Genomic DNA, 6,841 nt, shown 5'->3' with positions numbered 1-6,841 from the left:
AGCAAATCAGTGTATGGCTTTACACTGTACACTGGTCTGCATAACCCAGTCCTTTATGTTTTCTGAAAATAAGCTTAGTATGTGTCATTTGGAACTTTTTTAATATACAAAAAAAAATCTTACCATTTTATTTCATATAGGTTGGTCTATTTTGCAGATTAAGAAAAAGTTTTACAAGGAAATTGTGATCAAGGAATCCTTCATGGCAATCTGAACACACAATGCCATGGAGGTGTCAGAATGTTGTGTGCAAGATCTTCCTATATGCAAATTTTCAGCTGGCCTAGAATCACTTAGGCCAGAGTCATTTTTAGTCATACATTTAATAAATGTCACAATTTTATATGAGCCACCTTTCATTGGGAATAAGTGTAAGAATGTAGTGCTTAAAATGTAATTAGCAGAGAGGTGGACATCGATTGAGATCACAGATAAGGATGAGTATCGCTTCAGAGTGAAGAAAAGTAAAACCTATTTTAAAATTCTTTCACTTCAAGATCTGCATGTGGTCAGTACATGGTTGAAGAGAAGAAATGCAGGAACACAGCTCTTTAACACTGCAGCAGCACGTTTTGAAGTCGAAGCCGTAGATAATTAAAACGCCAACAAAATACATCCATGACTTTTGCGTGTTCATTATTTGGCCTACACATGGTCACCAAAACAAAAGTCTAGGTTTCATTTGAGATCACTGGCTTGAACACTTGTTTTGTTATCATGATAGCTGTGCATGGTTTCTGACTGACTCCTTTACATTGTAATTCAAATTCAATTGACACTTCATCTGATATTGACAAGAACACCACTGGGTTTCGCAGCACCGTTTGGAAGCTAGAAGAGTAGAGCCGAGCCACTCTTTGCCACAAGATGTGAGTCCCGTCTCGGTTGCTTGCAGCGAGCAGAGTGGCGCAGCGGAAGCGTGCTGGGCCCACAACCCAGAGGTTGATGGATCGAAACCATCCTCTGCTAACTTTTACCTGTTTAATACCTCAGTCCCATTCGTCAATGGTAATTTGAACACATAATGCCATCAAAGTATCCGAATTCTGTGTCCAACATCTTCCTATATGCACATTTTCAGCTAGCCTAAGGACCGTTAGGCCAAAGTAATTTTTAATCATACATTTAATTAATGCCACATAATTTTATATGAGCCCCTTTTCATTGAGAATAGGGGTAAGAATGTCGTGCTCGCATGTGATTAGCAGAGAGGTGGACATAGGATTTGGAAATAGGTTTACACTTTTCCCCACTCTGAAGTGATACTCATCCTTATATGTGATCTCAATCTATTACTTCACTATCTGCATGTGATGAGTACATGGGTGAAAAGGACAAATGCTGGATTCGAATGACCTGCCTACTTTGTGCACCAAACAGAAAGATTGCCATTGGTTTCCTTTTGATGCAGGCAAGCACCAGTTGACTCATTGATGGATGTGCAGGGGTCATGGAAAACCTTCCATAATCAAGGCTGAGAGGATAAGGTGACGGACCTAAAATCCGTTGGGGTCTCCCTGCGTCATGTTAAAATCATGCCTACTACATTTGTGATCTTAGTGTCTTACAAATTCCCCACAGATTGTTCCGCCAGAACACAGCTCTTTAACACTGCAGCAGAACTATTTAAAGTCATCCGCGTAGATAATTAAACTGCGAACGAAATACGTCTTCTACATTTGCGTGGTCACCATATGACCTAGACAATGGTCACCAAGGCAAGAGGCAGCAAACCCTGGCTGTCAAGATGGCTGAGCGGTCTAAGGCGCTGCGTTCAGGTCGCAGTCTCCTCTGGAGGCGTGGGTTCGAATCCCACTTCTGACAGGTGTGTACCTTGTTGGTCAGTTTTTCTGAACTGAGCCCATGCAGGGGAGACTTGTTGAGTTGATACTGATACTAAAAGAACATGAAAGAAAACTATTCAACATGCTGACTGTTCGAGTCTACAGTTTGCTTGGATAATGCTCAAGTCTTCTGCTGCTTGTTTGATATAGAAATATCTTGGCAAAATTTCACTGAATATCGAAGACTCATCCAAATGCTTGAGCATGGCTTTGGACAAAAATAGTTGAAACCTTGCTGTGACACACCAGTCTAGCTTTCATTTGACATCACTGTCTTGAACACTTGTTTCGTTATCATGATAGCTAAGCATGGTCTCTCATTTGAACAGAATCTCGTTCCAGGAATGGCACAAAAGTGTGCAACTGTGTGGCTAAATCTGTGTGTAAATAAAGTGCAAAGGGAAAATTATGCAATGTCTTATCTGCTAGTATCCTCAGATTCCTTATTTTTTCGGTTCTACAGTGGCATTTTATCATGATAATTCAATTAGGAGATGGATCATTGATGAACCATGACACTCTCTTATTTACAGGGTTTGTGAAAGAAAAGGTGTCACCTAAAAGTAAATCAGTGCATAATGTGAACAAGTGAAAAGGACAGATTTCACAACAATGCTGTACAGAGTACACTGATCTGCATAATCCAGTCCTTTATTGTTGTCTGAAAATAAGCTTAGTATGTGTGTTTTGGACATATCTGTTTTTTCGGAGAAATAAATACAAATCATTACTGCTTCAGAGTGAAGAAAAGTAAAACCTATTTCAAAATCCTTTCACTTCAAGATCTGCATGTGGTCAGTACATGGTTGAAGAGAAGAAATGCAGGAACACAGCTCTTTAACACTGCAGCAGCACGTTTTGAAGTCGAAGCCGTAGATAATTAAAACGCCAACACAATACATCCATGACTTTTGCGTGTTTATTATTTGGCCTACACATGGTCACCAAAACAAAAGTCTAGGTTTCATTTGAGATCACTGGCTTGAACACTTGTTTTGTTATCATGATAGCTGAGCATGGTCTCTGACTGACTCCTTTACATTGTAATTCAAATTCAATTGACACTTCATCTGATATTGACAAGAACACCACTGGGTTTCCCAGCACCGTTTGGCAGCTAGAAGAGTAGAGCCGAGCCACTCTTTGCCACAAGATGTGAGTCCCGTCTCGGTTGCTTGCAGCGAGCAGAGTGGCACAGCGGAAGCGTGCTGGGCCCATAACACAGAGGTCGATGGATCGAAACCATCCTCTGCTAACTTTTACCTGTTTAATACCCCAGTCCCATTCGTCAATGGTAATTTGAACACATAATGCCATCGAGGTATCCGAATTCTGTGTTCAACATCTTCCTATATGCACATTTTCAGCTAGCCTAAGGACCGTTAGGCCAAAGTAATTTTTAATCATACATTTAATAAATGCCACATCATTTTATATGAGCCCCTTTTTATTGAAAATAGGGGTAAGAATGTCGTGCTCGCATGTGATTAGCAGAGAGGTGGACATAGGATTTGGAAATAGGTTTATACTTTTCCCCACTCTGAAGTGATACTCATCCTTATATGTGATCTCAATCTATTACTTCACTATCTGCATGTGATGAGTACATGGGTGAAAAGGACAAATGCTCGATTAGAATGACCTGCCTACTTTGTGCACCAAACAGAAAGATTGCCATTGGTTTCCTTTTGATGCAGGCAAGCACCAGTTGACTCATTGATGGATGTGCAGGGGTCATGGAAAACCTTCCATAATCAAGGCTGAGAGGATAAGGTGACAGACCTAAAATCCGTTGGGGTCTCCCTGTGCCATGTTAAAATCATGCCTACTACATTTGTGATCTTAGTGTCTTACAAATTCCCCACAGATTGTTCCGCCAGAACACAGCTCTTTAACACTGCAGCAGAACTATTTAAAGTCATCAGCGTAGATAATTAAACTGCGAACGAAATACGTCTTCTACATTTGCGTGTTCACCATATGACCTAGACAATGGTCACCAAGGCAGTTTTTCAATTATATTACTGAAATGCACTTTCATATAGTTCACAGCATGTCAACTGCACCAAGTGCTAGAAAGGAGTGCACCGGCACCTTTTGGGAGACAGATGTGCTGCAGAATTTTGGGGAAACTGAGTGGTACCTTAACTTCAGAATGTCAGAGAAGGCGTGGGTTTAAGTCGCAAGGTTGTATCTTAAGCCCTATTCTGACTGGACTAGTTTTACATGGGGTCTGTTACTTTTTTTGTTACTTTTTTTGGTTCTTACAAACAGTAGTTTTGTTCTTACAAACTACTGATCATGGACATGTGGTCTTGTGCAAGTCCCGTCCGAATCCATACATGAAATGACAGACGTTGTCTGAAAAAAATTCTAACTCAAACGTCGTTTGGAAAACTAGTCCCGTCCGAGTAGGGCTTATGTCTGTGTTTGGAAGACAAAGGAGAATAATTATTTTATTATTGTTTTGATTTCTAATGAAAATAAAGTCACTGTCAGAAGTGGGATTTGAACCCACGCCTCCATGTGGAGACCAGAACACTCAGTTTCTTGGAAGGTATTGAACCTTGAGTCTGGCGCCTTAGACCGCTCGGCCATCCTGACATACAAGCCTGTGTTTCTTATCCCCTCAGTGGCTGATAAAACTATTTTTACAAATTTCTGTCTACATGTTTATCTTATCTATCCTTCTATTTGTGTGTTTCTTATCTATCTATGTTAGTCTTATCTGATTTTAGATCTGAATGCCTATATGCCTGCGTGACACTAAAACATGTAGTGGTAACGGCTACTTTTTACTTAATTCTAAATGTCAGAGCCCAAACTTCTTTACTTTAACTTGAGTAAAAAAGTGTAGTCAGTACTTTAACCTTTACAAAAGTTTCTTTAAAACACGAGTACCTGTACTTCTACTTAAGTGAAGGATGTGTGTACTTTTGCCACCTCTGATGATTGGCTATTGCTTTAAGCAAACCCTGCATTGACTGGTCAGTTCACATACACAATGCGCTCATGCTGGACGTTTTTTTTTTGTGTGTATTCTAGCAACTGTAGTAAACAAAACATTGGCTGATAATCACGTGGCGAAAAGTTCACTCATTTTGCTCACAGCTTGTCGAGAGGTAAAGTTCTCGCTCTCCTTTACTCTCTATACTGTACATAAAAAGCCAATTTTATTTTTATTTAAACATGAACATCAGTCTGCCCAAAACTATAAGAAATGTGGAAGGTTGGTTTTATTTTCCCTTTTCTTTTTTTTTATTTTCTTTTTCTAATTTGTTTCCTCTCTTTTCCCATTTCCTCTTCTTTTTCCTTCTTCCCACCCCTTAACAGACTACTGTTCCCCAGCTTTTGATGCAATCGGTCAGGGCTTTTGCCTGTTAACCAAAAGGTTGGTGGTTCGAGCCCACCCAGGGACGCGGTTGATTGGATGGATGGATGGAAATATATGCATACAAGAAAACGAAAAAATTTTCCAGAAAGCAGGAGGCAAGAAATTGAGGTAGAGGGGCATCTTCTACATCTACAATCAATTATTTGTTTTTGTAATACATTTAGAAAAGTGTCAACCATATTGAGGTGAATGCCAAGCGGTGTGTGATTAAGAATCTACTTTTCTTTTTTTTTAGTTCTTTAGATCAACATATAAAACACTGTAATATATTATAGGGTTGTTTATCTGTTCTTATAGCTTCATTGTCAGTAATTGTTCATCCATTTCTGATGGTTCTTTGTGTCCTTCATCTTGCAGTTTGATCTCAATCATGACTCGTTTCTGTGTAACAGAATGCTGATGAACAGAGAAGCTTCATGTGTGTACATCTACATGTAGAGGAATGTATCTACCTTGATGTTATCTCTTTTTTTGCATCTCCTCTCCTTCTGGTTCTGCTGGAGAATCTGCCTCAGAGCAGTTTCCATATCTGTAGGCTAAAGAGAACAGCAATAATCAACCCTGATAATGCTGTCCGATTTGTTGCAACTGCCTGAGATACTCTTACACACACACACACACACTTCTGCAAGGATGAGCCCCATTTCGATTTTTCAATTGATCACTCTTTAATTTAGAAGACAGTCAGAGACACATTGTATTGTCCCTGTATTCTGTCTTGTGCTGCTTGTTGAGGTGCAGCGACTCTCTCATTGAGGAATCTGGACTATTCGGCATCTGCTGTACTTGGCCTCAGACCCTGCATTTAAATAAAATCAAGTAAGATTTCACATTAAAAACAAGTGTTTACGTATTTTTTTAAGACCTTTTAGTCAAAAAGATTCAGACCTTCTCCATGGTTTAAGGAGGATTCTGGTCTCCTAATATACATGTAGGTTTAAATCCCACTTCTGAAATGACAAAATATTATTTTATTTGATCTATTTAATGTCCAAATATTCACATTTGTATCTGTAATATTAACTGGATGTGGGCATGATCTCACCTGTAAACACCTAAAAATGAAAGTTTTAAAATAAATGTAAAGGAATTAGAAATAAATGATGTTTGTGATCTGGCACACTTGATATTGGATAAAGTGTAAGAACTGCTCTCCAACTTCTACAGCTTCATATCTACAGTGGGGGAAATAATTATTCACTCCCCTGCTCATTTTTAAATGTTCCCTACTACAAATCCTGTAACACACTGTAAGGAAGTGTTTTATCCTCTGCCACTTGGGCAGGATTGCCTTCTGTCCCTGGACTGGATGCCTTTGAATTCAGCCTTTCCTCTCGATCTTTCCTCTCCTACAAGCGCTTTGGGAAGTCTCAATTAAACACACGAGTCAGTCTTTTATGGAGATGTTCCAAAGTTTATTGTCTCACACATGAAGATATACTTCCAAAGAGAAGGAGAAAAAGGGGTGGGCTGCCAGGTGTGTGTGTGTGTGTGTGTGTGTGTGTGTGTGAACAGAAGAGAAAGTTAGGAGAGACAACTCCACAAGGTTATGCTGAACCTGCAAAAGATAAGCCTAAAACAGAGATACAGAAACCACTGTGTG

The sequence above is a fragment of the Silurus aristotelis genome (assembly GCF_946808225.1).
Source record: "Silurus aristotelis genome assembly, chromosome: 3".
Taxonomy (NCBI): domain Eukaryota; kingdom Metazoa; phylum Chordata; class Actinopteri; order Siluriformes; family Siluridae; genus Silurus; species Silurus aristotelis.
This window is presented reverse-complemented; position numbering follows the sequence as displayed.